Below are 14552 nucleotides of genomic sequence, written 5' to 3'. Positions count from 1 at the left end.
TATCTTTCTTTGTTGTAAAATGATAAGTGTGGGCCCTGAATACAGATGTGTTGACTTCAAACCTGAGCCGGGGTTCACTGGTTCTCCCACTCCCATATGCACTCTCCTCTCTCTCTCTCCCTTAATCTCTCTTTCTCTGTCTCTCTGTCTCTCCCTCTCTCCTTCCCTTCCTGTGTTTCTGGGTCAATGGGGAAATGGAGAGAAAGAGAATTAGAACACAAAGCCACACATTTTGAACCATGTTTCCTGAGAAACCTGCCCCTGTGAAAGCACCTGGGAATGAATGTGCCTGGAAGCACATGTGGTGGGAAGTTATCAGGTTTAGGGACTTCAGGCCACAATGGGACGACCTGGAGTTGGAACTAAACTTTGGGGAAGAAGCTCTTGGAGAGATGTGGGTTCTGCCTCACTTGCCACCCTCGGCCACAGCTTGGCCTCCTGGAACACGGCACCATCTCTGAAGGGGCAGTGGAATGTCCCATTATCAAAAGCATTGATGTTGTGTATCCTCACCACAGCTTGGCCTTGGGCCAGCCCCGCCCTCACAAATGTTGTCCTTTCCCAATACCACTCCATCTGTTCCTCCTGCATGTCCTCCCCTTTCCTGTGCATGTGCATGGCTGGCAAGGGCTGGTCCCTGTACCACCGCAGGTCCATGTCCTCGATGCTGACATTGAGGGACAGGTGGCACAGTAGCTCCGTGTCTTCCCCCATCATAGCCAGAACAGTTTCGCCGGGCACAGAGATGGTGAAATCAGCTTTCCCTTAGGGGCAGATCCCAAAGAACTGGGTAGGCCAGGTGCAAGTACCCCAGGGCCTTTCCACCCGTGACCACGGTCCTCTTGGAAGGATTCTGTGGATCCTGAGCCAACATGGGAAGGTGTCAGCTCAAGTTCTCTCTCTGGCCTTCCTCTCTTATTTTTTTATTTTTTAGGCAAGGCAACCCTCGGTTGACCTCACAGATTGCAAGGACCTTGTCAACTTACAATCCCTTATTTTATTTATTTATTTTTTTTACACCTACAGCACCTGGTCTTCCTAGATGGTCTCCCATCCAAGTACCTTCCGAGATCAGATGGGATCGGGATTGTTCAGGCTAGCATGGCTGTAGACTTGGCCTTCCTCTCTTTGTACTGGGCCATCATCCTAAGGTGGGGAAGGGGGGCTCTTACCATGTCTAGGGGTGGGGCTGGACAGGAGCTGCAAGAGGATGAGGGTGAGGGAGAAGCTGTGTGGAAAGGTGTCTTGGCCATGTATCTTTTTCATCCCTGCTGGGGACAGAGGACCCACTTCCCGGATATTGGAGATAAGGCAGGATGGAATAAATTTCTCTGTCTGTCTCCGTCTCTCTATGTCTTTCTGTTTCTTTGTCTGTCTCTCACTTTCTTACCTCTGTCTCTGTCTCTCTGCATCTCTATCTTTCTCTGTCTCTGTCTCTGTCTGTCTATCTCCCTCTCTGTCTTTCTGTCTCTATCTTTCTCTTTATGTCTTATGGGATACAAGGCACCACCATGAGACTAACAGGAGTGAAGAAAAAAAAATGACCTTGGAAAAGAAAGATCATTTCTAACCATCTCAGTCACTTCTACTCCCTAACAAGTTATTAATACTAAAGACTGAGAAACAACATCTGCCGTCTCTTCTTGTATCCATCTACTCATGGAGAACATCCCTCTTATTGTCATCCATCCTCCAGGGTGAAAGGGCTTCATTTCCTTGCCTACTCACGTAAGGTTATTGCCTGATCTCTATGTTCTGTCCTGAAACATAAGCATACTGGGAGAGAAAACTCAAATTCTGATTATGAGAATCCAAAGTGAGAATTCTATCTACGAACCCCCCAAGAGCCCTCTGTTTTCCTTTTCTCCACAAGGGGACTTCTATACCTGGAGGAGGGGGAGAGGCGGGACACAAATCCTGAGGCAAAACACTCTGTAAGCTTTCTTACTTATTGTGACCCCTTTTTAGAGAGCAAGTGTTCTGAAACATGGTTGCTGGTCTGGGTGATTCCACCCTCACAGGATTGTTGTTCATGTGAACAAATAAAGAGTTCCGTTAGCAGATGCTCTCATCCTATTTGGAGCTGCCCTTCTAGCAAATCCCTGGGGTCTCTTTGGCACTTGAGGGCAGGGAGAAAGTGGAGAAAGCAAAGATGTAGATGAAAGCTTGAAAATAGGAAGTACTCACCTAGCCAGAGTCCAGCTGTAGGCTTCCAGGGAAATTCTGGTGGTGTTGAGGGAATCAACTTAGTTCTCTGCAAATTTTGGGGGCACATAAAACACACGAACCACGCTGCCTCCAGGTGGTGATATGGGAAGGGAGCCTAGAAACCCAGTGTAAACAGCTGAGTTCCCCAGTGTCTGTGGATTCTCTTATTACTGCCCCCCCCCCCCAAATAAGCAACTGTGCCTTTTTGGCAGTTGCAGCAGGAAAAAAAAAAAAAGTGTTTCCTAAGGGGTGTGGTCAACAGAACTGAGCATATTGAGGGTTGAGGAGCAAGACCCTGGTAGCAGAAGATAAGGGGAGAGACAGTGACCAAGCGAGGTGGCCCAAGGAAGGATGGCTACTGGGCTGGTGCCAGGAGCCCCAAGGAGGAGTTGTGACTCTCGAGAGCCAGGATCAAGGTCAAGGGCAGAAGCTGGGGGACTCAGATAAAATTTCTTCATTATCAGAAGACCTCCAGTCCTGACCAAGCTGGCCAGAATCCTTCAAGAAAGTTTTTCACGATCAGGTTGAAATTGACCCAATTGTGGCATTTTCTCTGCAGACTCCTGTGCAGAAATTCGGGTGACCCCCTTCTCCACTCCCATGGCCTTGGCAGTCTGGTCTCACTAGGAGCTTGACTCAGTCTAAGCTCAGGACACCTGTTTCCTTGACTCTAAGTGACAAGCTTGGCCAAGTCATGTCCCTGCCTATTTTTTCCTCTTATTGACTCAAAAGTCTGGACATTTTCCAGAAGAGTTTTGGTGAGAAGAGAGCTACAGGGAAGGGCTGCATTGTCTTCTTAGAGGTGAGGTGTTAAATTTCATTCGGTAGAACGTGATGGACTCAAGGTTTGGGTCCCCATTCCAGATTCAGTGCTCACCCAGGGGCTGAGGCTGCCAAAATTACCCCCAAATTCTCTCCTGCATTCCTCCTAGGGTAGTGAACTTTTGGTAAGCCAGTTGTTTCCTCATATATAAATATGAATTACAAGCAGGATTATCCCTACTCCTCATTTTCATCTTCCTGTGTGCTACTTTAACCAGATAATGACATTGCCTAAAACTCAGCGTGGTATACTTATGAGACAGGAGGGAGGACTGAGGCTTTAACTAGAAAAGCAGTTCCAACAGAATACGATGCTTACCTAGCAGAAGGAAGGACCGAGTGAATCCTGAGGGAGGTGTGGGCTCCCCGCCAACAGCCTATCAGCTGGATAAGTGGCCCAGAGCCTCTTTTCTGGAAGCAAGAGATACCAGAGACCTTCACCTCGACCTCCTCAAGTGCAGTGTTGACACTGAGATGAGGGACAGGTTCTCTGAAAGTGCAGAGGGAGGACAATGTGGGAAAGCTGATACAAGAGGCCACACAGTGTAGGATTCTGTAAATATGAAATTTCTACAAGAAGTAAATCCAGAGGGACAGACAGCAGAAGAGTGGTTGTCAAGCACTGGAGAGATAAAGGGAAATGGGGCGAAACTATGTAGTGGTTTTGGAGGTTTTATTTTAGGGTGAAAAAAGTATTTTAGAACTAGATAGAAATGGTGTTTGCACAACAATATGGATATACTGTCACTGAGTTGTTTACTTTAATATAGTTAATTTTATGTTATGTAAATATCATCCCAATTAAAAATAAGAAAAAATAAAAATAAAAACAAAAAGGGGAATGAAAGACAAAAGAAAAATAGAAAAATAAAAACAGAAAAAGAAAAAGAAGATAAAAGAAAAATCAGGGAAAAAAAAGAAAATTGAAAAAAAGAAGTTAAAAAGAAAAAAGAAAATTAAGAAAAAAGAGAAAATTAAAAGAAAACTAAAAAATAAAAAAAAAGAAGAAAGACGAAAAGAAGAAGTGTTGTGCTTACTTCTTACAGGTGGAATTAAGGTTAAAAAAAAAAATACTATAACCAGTCTCATCAACTTTATTAAAAATGGGATTTTGCTGGCTCTTTGGCACCCCCTGCAGGAATGTGTGTGACAGTCTACCATTCCCTCTTACCAGTTTACCAGACCTGCCAGGGTCCCCTGCAGCTCCCCTATATCCTATAGGTGGACTTGGCCCTGCACCCCGGGGAGTTTGCACACAGTTGTTTCAGATCCTCTAAGCTTTTCAAGTGCAGTCCCCAAATCATGGCTACATTGGCCCAGTTCTCTGGGTACACAGATTAACTCGTGAGGCTTTACAGTTTCTGCATCCATGGTGCCTGGCTTGGGTTCAGGAGAGCTCTCAGGATCCTTCCCTCTTCTTACTTTCCTTGGGCCTCCCCTCCTTCAATGGGAATGCTCCCTGTTCTCAGTATTAGGTACAGTGCCATGTGGATGTAGCTGCAGCAGCCTTCTTAGAAATAGGTCTGTCAAATGTCAGTTTCCCTTGTTCCTTGTGCTTGGGAAATTGTTTATGAAATAAACACTGGATGAGTGCTATGAAGAGTAACAGCTGTAGGTGATGGTTCCTGAGGAGGTGGGACTTCTGGAGGTAGAGAGGAGTCCGTGTCCTTTAGGGCAGGGGTCCCCAACCCCCAGGCCATGGACTAGTACCAGTCAGTGGCCTGTTAGGAACTGGGCTGCACAGCAGGAAGTGAGCGGCAGGCGAGAGAGCAAAGCTTCATCTATATTTGCGGCCGCTCCCCAGCACTGGCATGACCACCTCAGCTCCACCTCAGATCATCAGGCATTAGATTCTCTTAGGAATGCCAACCCTACAGTGAATTGCGCATGCGAGGTATCTAGGTTGCCTGCTCCTTATGAGAATCTAATGCCTGAAGATCTGAGGTGGAGCTGAGGCAATGACGCTAGCGTTGGGGAGCAGCCGCAAATACAGATTAACATTAACAGAAAGGTTTGACTGCACAGAGACCATAATAAATCAATTGCTTGCAGAGTCATATCAAAACCCTATCAGTGACTGGCAACTGACAAGCTGCATCTGGTGGCAGACTTTATAGTGGCGAGTGAATTGATGTACTTCAATTGTACAACTGCATCTGGTGGCATCTGATTCTGCATTATGGTAAGTTGTATAATTATTTCATTATATATTACAATGTAATAATAATAGAAATAAAGTGCACAATAAATGTAATGCACTGGAATCATCCTGAAACCATCCCACCTAACCCGGTCCATGGGAAATTGTCTTCCACAAAACTGGTTCCTGGTGCCAAAAAGGTTGGGGTCCCACTGCCTTAGGGTGAGGGGAAAGCTCAGCAGGAGAGGGATAGAGGGCGGGTGCTTAATGGCATGAGTGGAACACACAGTGAAACGTTTGGGACAGAAAAGTAAGTACAATAGATGAAATAAATAGGGTTGGATCATTTTGCACCCAGTTGTACTTACTCATTGCAAACATTTTTGTGTCAGCTGTTCAGGCCTCTTGGAAAGCACCATCAGATAAAGTGAACACGATACCTTTTCCCTTGGGAGCTTACATCTTCTCCTCCTCCTCTTGCTAACAGTTTTATTCATGTATAATTCACATGCCACACACCTTGTCCAGTTAAAGTGCACAGTTCAGTGGTTTTGGTATATGCATGGACTTGTGCAACCTTTGCCACAGTGAATTTCAGAAGCAGGGAGAGTTTGGAGAATGGTACATGGGATACTCTGAGGGGCAAGTCTAGGGGAATTGTGGCATACATTCTCATCTCCACTCACATCCTTTGGCCAGACCTGAGACAGCCCACTTCTGCAGGCAGAGATGGTTGCCTGGATGTAACCTTTGTCTCACATGGGTGGGAGACAAAATGAGCCACATTATTATAATTTTTTCTCAGCATGTTAAAGGTATTTTTCCCCAATGTTTCGTGACTTCCACTGATGTTTTTCATGAATCCTAACATTTTTCCTCTTTCCCCTGGGTGATGCCAAGAACTGGACTGGTTGCCTTGGACCCAGAGATTGGCTTATATCAGAAATGAGACCACCAGGCCTAGATTACTCACCCTGGATTGTCATAAGAGAGAGGAGTAAACTTCTGCCTCCTTTAACCCTCTCTGCATTAGGTCTTCTTGTTACAACTGCTTGGCATACATTCTAAATAACTTGTTTAAGTCAACAGCGCTCTGCAAGTCCCCCTGTATGAGCAGCATTAACTTTGCATGTCCTCGTTGCCTCACATGAGGCTTTACATGTGACATAAAGGCAAATTTAACCAAATGGCCAAATTCAATAGAATTTCAAGCATTTTTTTCTTTTATTCAAGGTATGTGCCCTTGCATATTTGAATATAAAATATATTTCAGATTTGTTAGAGACACAAATAATGCTTTATCATTAATCCAGACTCAGTTATAATAAAAGAAATATGAATACAATTTTACATATATATTTTAATCCTCATGGGGCCAATAAAATGAACAAAGTTGAAATAGTGTAGATTTCAGTATCTTCTGTAGGAACTAGGACTAATCGAGGCAAAAATAATTTGAGATAAGAATGATAAGAGTATATTTCAAGAACTTCTCAAAAATAGAAATTTGTTTCATTTTCATTATTTTCTTCATATAACTAGTTTAGATGTATTAAGTCTTAAATGTTAAAATAGGAAAGGTAAGCTCACAATTTTTTGTTATTAAAATATCATGATATCAGTCCTTAGAGCACAGTGAGCGACAATAACTCACTGTAACAAAGCTTTTGAATTATGAGGTGAAAATAAGGAGAGAACACAGAGTAACAGGAAAGATGAAGTGTAAGAGAGTGGGGGAGAGAGAGGAAATATACAAAATAAAGGGGTATCTATATACAGGTGTGGTCAGAAGTAGAAAAACATCTATAGGGAGAGAGGTCGGGTTTAACATAGAGAAAGGATCACTGAGTTAAAAGGTAGTCATTCTGCCTTCAAAAGAACAATGACTATTACATTTATATTGAGGTAGATCTATCTCTCTCTCTTTGTCTATCTCTCTCTCTCACATGGGAATGTGCTAAGTCTTGTGCTTAAAAGGATGATTATAACAGTGTCTCTACTTATGAGGCAAATTGTCTAATTGGGAGATTTGTATCTCGACAAGTTTGCACAGGAAGGTTTAAAGTTCTATAATCCAGGCACATAGAAGGTGCTACAGAAAAAGTAATTATTTATGTTAGGGGACAGGGAATAAAATGTATTCAAGAGTATTTCACACAGACGTTCCTGAAAGATAAGTTGGTGTCTGTTATGTAGAAATTGAGAAGACAGTTGAGTGGGGTTGGAGTCACCATCACCATTATTATCATCACCATTATCATCATCATAATCATCACCACCGTAATCACCACCACTATCATCACCATCATCATCATCATCATCATCATCATCACATTCATCATTATCTCAATTACAATCACCATCATCACCACCACCATCTACATCAGCATTATCCCTGCCATCATAATCATTATCACCATTATTACCATCACTTTCATCATCATAACCATCACCACAATCATCACCATCACCATCACCATCACCATAATCGTCATCATCATCATCCCATAGAGAGGCAATGACACACTAGCTATGGAGCTAAGTATTTTACATGCACTTTCTCCTTGAATAGTCAAAAGGCCCTTTGAAGCATGAATATTATTATTCTCATTTTCAGATATAGATACTGAGGTTTAGAATCCTTAAAGAGAGATCTTCAAGCATGAAGGCAACATGGAAAACTAGCTAATCTTTTCATAATAGGTCAAACTCTTAGAAATGCTAAATTAAAAGAAAAATACCCAAACAACTAAAAAAAGTGCATAATTGAGATTGAAAGGAAAAAGGGAAGTTTATAAGTGTCAAGACTGAAGAAGAAACATACGTTCGAGTAGTACCACAAAGCTGAGACTACTGGCAGATTTGGTTTACAACAAGTTGAGCAGGAGAAATGCATCACTGGGCTGAAATGAGGCAGAAAATTAGAAATCATACCTTACACAAATATTAGACCATACATGCGCTGTCCATTCTTTGTAAAGGTGACCAGAAAAAGAGTCTTCCCAGTTTTTCGTGAAGTGGGAAGTTTGGTAGGAAGTAGGAAGTAGGAAATTTGGGGCTTTGGGTGGGAAACTGTTTCCTATGAGAAATTAAAAACCCAGCTCTGCCCCAAACCATAGATAAACATTCAAAATTTACATTTACCGGAAGTTCAGAATCGAATCTCAATTATCTATTTTATCTACATTTATTTTTATATTGTATCTATCGCCTATTATCTATCTATCTATCTACCTACCTACCTACCTACCTACCTACCTACCTACCTACCTACCTATCTATTTACCTATCATCTATCAAATACTAGATAATAATAAAAGTGAACTTCACGTTATGAAAAAAGGGCTAAAAAAAGCATGAAGTGGTGTGTTCAAGGACTCATAATTAGAAGGCAAACAACAAATTTGAAAAAAACTTAAGAACAGATATCACAGACTAAAAGCTCATAATCAGAATATATGTAATAAAAGGGAGGATAAGTATTCTTACAAGTCTATATGTGGCAGTAACAACCTATGAAAAATGAGAAAAGATATGAACCAACGGCTCATAGAAAAGGAAACACTCCTGGCTTTTAAACATAGGGAATATGCTTAGATTAGCTCATAATAAGAGAAATGCAAGTGAAAGGATAAGGAAGTTTGATTAACACACTGTACTCTCACGAGTATGAGGAAACAGCACTTACAGATACTGTTTGTGGAAATTCAGATTTCACTCTCTAAAGCATGAAATCTAATAATAGCAACATGTTAGTGTACTATTAAGCTAAAAATAAAAGGCCAAAGTGAGAAGCAATAAGCATTATTTGAGATGAAAAAAGAATAGCTATTCAGGAAGCACAGATTTAGGGAGAAACTAAAAATAGTGTTCCAATTAGGGGACAAAAGCAAGGGGTATTTATGAGAAGGGGCCAGGGAAAAATTATATCAGTATAAGATTCTATAAGATTCTGTTACTGGTTCAAAGTCTGTGTGCCTGATGCTTCAAAAGGACAATAAGCAAAATGTGAGAGTTTGGTATAAGGAAATGTTCACTGACCAAGAAGACACTCTCTCGAGAAGATGGGGAGTCCTTAGGGCTTCCTCAAGTCCATCTTAAGATAGCCCAGAATTCAGTCTTCTTTTACAACAAGGGAAGGGAGGAAGGGTGGGGCAAGAGTGATTGATGACCGTAGGCATTCGAGTGCCAACAGGGATACTAGGAAGAGCATGAAATCTCTGAACCTCTTTGTTTCTAGTCTTGCTGATCTGAATCTGGTCTTGAGGCTCCTGAGAATTTTTTTTTTTTTTTTTAAGGTGAGGCAACCCTTGGTTGACTTCATAAATTGCAAGGACCTTGTCAGTTTACAATCTCTTATTTTTATTTTTTATGCCTACAGCACCTGGTCTTCCTAGGTGGTCTCCCATCCAAGTACTAACCAGACCCGACCCTGCTTAGCTTCCAAGATCAGACGGGATCAGGCTTGTTCAGGTTGGCATGGCCGTAGAGACTTCTGAGAATTTTGATAAACAATCATTATTTTTGTACGTTTCCTCACCTCTTTGGGAGAGGTACCTTCTGGCAAGAGGTTGCTCTTCCAAAAATTCAAGCCTCAAATGGAACTCCTCTAATAATTTGCACATTTGCTATTTGCTCTTTGCCTGAAGCCATGGGAAAAATGAAAGCTAGAAGGTAGGGTCAGAGAGACTAAGCATTTCACTCAGTTATAATTCCATGAAGGTGAGAGAAAGCAAGGCAGAGAGTAGATTACAGAATAGTTAACAAATTATGTACTCTCCCAAGGGTGGTACTCCTCTGAGGAATCTGAAAAAGAGGATCACTCTGGGATTTCAAAGGCATGTTAACCCAGATGCACAAGAACAATGGCCAAGGCTTACTTAGAGCAAAGATAACTACCTTTTACTAAGGAAGTTATATGCCTGGGGCGTGACTACTCACCCACGACCTACCCAGTTAGGAATTTATGATCAGATAGCCCCATAAGGTTACTGTCACTGGACTGGTTAGCTCATTTTAGAGCCTTTTTTTTTTTTTTGTTCACAATAGGGACGCTAATTCTAAACAATACTTATAATTTTCAGTCCAGTAGTCATTGGTCCAGTCGTCATAATATCTGCTTTCTTGTTACCTTGGCAAACAGTTCTTTGTGACATAATGTTGCTTTAGGCTGAGCCTATAGGTCACTTTGCCCATTTAAACATTCCAAAGTTTTGAGGCATAAGACAAAGCAGTTCTTGTGAAATGGCAGCTTTGACTTTATTTTAAAGTGGCTTTGTTTATATTAATATACTTTTTTTTTTTTACAACAATCATCCTTTCCTGTGGATACCTAACCATTCCAGTCTGGGACATGGGGCATTAAACTTGCGTTCAGTGAAGTAGGCACAATGCAATCCATTGCAGCATAATTCGTAAAAGCAAAAATGTAAACAATAATATCAAATGTACAGCAATTCCTAGGTGTCTAGGTACTTCTAAAAGTTATATACATGTATTAACTTTTTAAATCCTCACCCTAAACTCATGACATAGGTATTGTTATTTCCCTCATTTTAGAGATAAAGAAGCTGAAGAACTGAGAGGTTATGTCACTTGCCCAAGGGTATACATCTAAGTGGGAGGTGGGTGTCAACCCCTCTAGGGTGGTCCAGAGTCTGTGATATTATCCATTATGATGTATTCCTTTCAACAATGTAAATGTGTAAAAACAGGAGACTGATTGATTATTATGCATCCATGAAAGAGAATTAACAAAGGATGAGGCAGCTATGTATATACAGATGCACATCAAGAAGAAAGTCAAGGTGCAAAATAGTCCTGATTCCAGTATGTGTGTGGTTTTTCCCACAGAGCCAAGCAATTAACTCACTTCTTCAAGGACACTGACCTGGAGTACTACAATTTAACTCAGTTCTTACATTTATTACTAGTTCTGGGGAGTCCCGGAACTCCTGTTGTAGCCACCAGCCCCCGATAGATACACGGACCACCAGAAATCAGTGAGTTATAGGAAACACACCCTTTATTCAGCCAGCTGGGTCTGCCAGGGGTACACAGACCCCAAATTAAGCAGCCTCAAAATGTAGAGGCACACGATTTTTAAGCTCTAAACCCCATTCTTCATCCTGTTTGAACACACAAGTCTATTTTTCTTCTTTTTACTAACTGTCAACCTAGAGGTTGGTTGTGCAAGCGGGGGGTACAGAAGCAGAAAGCTTATTGTTAGAGCGTTATGTTCCCATGGGCGATAGCCAAACAGTAATTTTCCAGCCAGCACATTCCCCACTGGCCTTAGCGGAAAATCAAATCCTTGATTCTTCATGCGGAATTTGCTCATAGCCTCTATTTTGTAATACTAAAAGTCTAATAGAATTAATTTTCTTCCTTATATATGTAAACCAGAAATTAAGAAACATGGGCTAAAAGTTAACAAGAGGAAGAAGAGAATTAAAAGTACAGCTACAGCAGATAGAAGGGTTGTTAGCCATGGTAACCAATTGAACATCCTATGAAACCAGTTATTTGATTTTAGTCTCTGTTTTTCCCTGGCATCTAAATTTCTCTGTACTAGTCGTAATCTTTTTCTAATTATTCCAGAGTTATTGGCATAGAAGCAATAGGTTTCACCTAGAGCCATACATAATCTATCTTGTTCTAAGAATAATACATTTAAACCTCTTCTATTCTGAGGAGTACTTCTGCTAGTGAATCGACTTGAAGTTCTAGCCTGCTGAATTCAGTTAAATTTAGGGGAGTTCCTACCCTGACATAGTAAGGGGGTTTTGGGTTTAGGCACAACCAGCAATCTTGTCCTATGTCTGGGGTGGTCTTATTTAAGACCTTGTGTATTGTTGTTAGCAAAGTTATTAATGATCCTTCTGGTTTTGGTTGTGGCTGGTCGAATGCCTGGGCTAAAGAGGAAAAAAGGAAGAAACAGAGGGTTAGATTTATGTATGCTTGAGTCTTAGTCTTAAGGGCTTGTCTTCCTGAGCTATCCACTCTAGTGCTGCCTTCACGTGGGAGTGATGAATCCATGATGGGATGCCGTCTACTTTAACTGCAGTGCGTGTCGTCAGGGAGACAGTGAAAGGTCCTCTCTATTTGGGTTCTAGTCCTTTGGAAGTGAACTTCTGAATCAACACAGAGTCCCCAGGCTGAAACTGGTGGGGAAGTCCATCCTCCAGAGCTGAGTGAATAGCATGAACCCGGGACCAAATCTCCTTCTGTATACTTTGGAGGGCTTGTAAAGACTTAAGTAAGATTAAGTAGTTCTGCCTTTTTCTCATCTATTCTAGGTACTAAAGGTGGGGGGTTTCCAAAGAAAATTTCAAATGGGGTGAATCTATTAATATATGGAGTACACCTGGCTCGGAGAAGAGCGAAGGGGAGAAGTTCTACCCAGGTCCCACCAGTTTCTAATCCTAACTTGACTAATGTCTCTTTTAGGGTCCGATTCATTTGCTCTACTTGGCCCAAACTTTGGGGCCGGTAGGCACAGTGGTGTTTCCATCACAAATTTAGGTAGCTAGCCAATTGTTGTGATACCTTTTCTACGAAGGCTGGCCTGTCATCCGACCCTAAAGTTCCAGGGAGACCAAATCGAGAGAGAATTTTTTGTAGTAGTTTCTTAGTAACTACTAAGGCAGTCTCTTTCCTGGTGGGGAAGGCCTCTACCCATCCTGAAAAGGTGTCTATAAAAACAAGTAAATATTTGTAGCCCCCCACAGTCGGGGTTACCTCAGTGAAATCGACTTGCCAGTGGTCCCCCGGATAAGTTCCTTTTTCCCTATGTCTAGGTTCTTCTATCTTCCTCTTCTTTGGATTAACTTGGGCATAAGCCAGACATCGTGAGGCAATCTCCTCTGCAGTTCTTCTCCCTTCTGACAAGTGAAAGTAGGGGTCTAAAGCTTGGAGCATCTTAGTTTGCTCTAGGTGTGTGATCTGGTGTAGTTGGTGGAGGAGAGTCCTTCCAAGGGCCATGAGAGCCCGATTTTTCCATCTGGGGTCGTCCACCACCCCTGTTGGTTCCTAGTGGCTCCCTTATCTTGAAAATATATGTTCTCTTCCGCCATATAGGTCAGAGATGGAGGCAGTTCTGAGTAAGGGACAACAGTCAATAAATGTGGTAGCGGCCCCACTGGCCTTGTGGCCGCTGTTCTTTTCTCTGCATTGGCTCATCGTTTTCCCTCAGCCTCAGGACTATTCCCTTTTTGATGCCCTTTACAAAGAACAATAGCAAGACCCTTAGACATCTATAAGACTTCAAGTAAGGCTAAGATCTCTCTCTTGTTCTTGATGTCCTTCCCAGCTGAAGTCAGAAGCCCTCTTTCCTTGTAGATGGCTCTATGTACATGTGTAGTGGCAAAGACGTATCGGCTGTCAGTGTATATTGTGACTGCCTTATCCTTTCCCCATCTTAGTGCCTTAGTGAGGGCGATGAGTTCTGCTTTTTGAGCAGAAGTCCTATGGGGAAGAGCTTGTGACTAGATGGTGCCAGTTAGAGTTATGACCGCTGCCCTAGCATACCTCTTTCCTTCCTGCATGAAGCTGCTCCTGTCTGTGAATAGAACTTCATCGGCCTCAGGCAGAGGGGAGTCTTTGAGGTCTGGCTGCGAGGAACACACAGCGTCAGTGAAATCTATGCAGTCATGAACGGGGGTCTTGGGGTCTGGGTCTGGCAACACATTGGCTGGGTTAATGACAGTAGCTTTGGATTTTAGCCATACGTTTGGGGTCATCCGGTGTCTCCCTGTTGTTGAACACCTTCTGGGCCATCTCAACAAGCCAGGACAGGTTCATCCCTGCAAAACCTTCTAATTTTTTATAATTTACGCTGGATATCAGGGGCTGCCTGAGTAGCAAAGGCTATATTAATTGCCCGCTGGTTCTCAGGGGCCTCAGGATCAATGGGGGTGTATACCTGGTACGCCTCATTCAAGAAACACTCCAGGGGATTCCTGAGGTCCCTGTATAATTTCAGTTACTTTAGAAAGGTTAGTTGGCTGATGAGCAGCCATCCTAATTCCCCCAATTAGCATCTGGTGGTACCGATCTAATGCCGTTCTCCCTGCCTGAGAATTGTGTCCCCAGACTGGGTGGGTGGAGAGAAATTCCTCCTCAATCTGTTCCCGCTTCCTCAACTCTCCTCCCTCCCGCAGCTATCTTTTGTGTTTCCATCTGAATGCATCTGCCTTCTTCCTTGGTGAAGGGGGTAATTAAAAGCTGTTGGCAATCATCCCAGGTGGGGCAGTGAGTGTGAAAGACACTTTCTAAGAGTCCCATTAATGCCTGGGGTTTCTCAGAGAAAGGCGGATTCTGTGCCTTCCAATTGTACAAGTCGCTAGTCGAGAAAGGCACGTAAACCATAAAGGGCCTGTCT

At 42.5% G+C, this 14552-nt stretch overlaps 1 protein-coding gene and 1 pseudogene across 1 annotated transcript in view; both read right to left on the bottom strand.

The window, feature by feature from the left end:
• The window catches only part of LOC105299996 (butyrophilin subfamily 1 member A1-like), a 13036-nt gene extending 10672 nt beyond the window's left edge, over positions 1-2364 (bottom strand). Inside the window, exon 1 of the mRNA XM_011372006.2 lies at positions 2188-2364. The gene's annotated coding sequence lies outside the window, so the exon portion shown is untranslated. The remainder of the gene's footprint in view (positions 1-2187) is intronic.
• Positions 2365-9542: 7178 nt separating this feature from the next.
• On the bottom strand, positions 9543-9661 carry LOC111746689 (annotated as a pseudogene).
• Positions 9662-14552: the final 4891 nt, after the last annotated feature.

The sequence above is a fragment of the Pteropus vampyrus genome, unplaced genomic scaffold (assembly GCF_000151845.1).
Source record: "Pteropus vampyrus isolate Shadow unplaced genomic scaffold, Pvam_2.0 Scaffold197, whole genome shotgun sequence".
NCBI classification, from domain to species: Eukaryota; Metazoa; Chordata; class Mammalia; order Chiroptera; family Pteropodidae; genus Pteropus; species Pteropus vampyrus.
The sequence above is the reverse complement of the archived record's forward strand: the minus strand, read 5'-3'. Positions and strand labels throughout refer to the sequence as shown.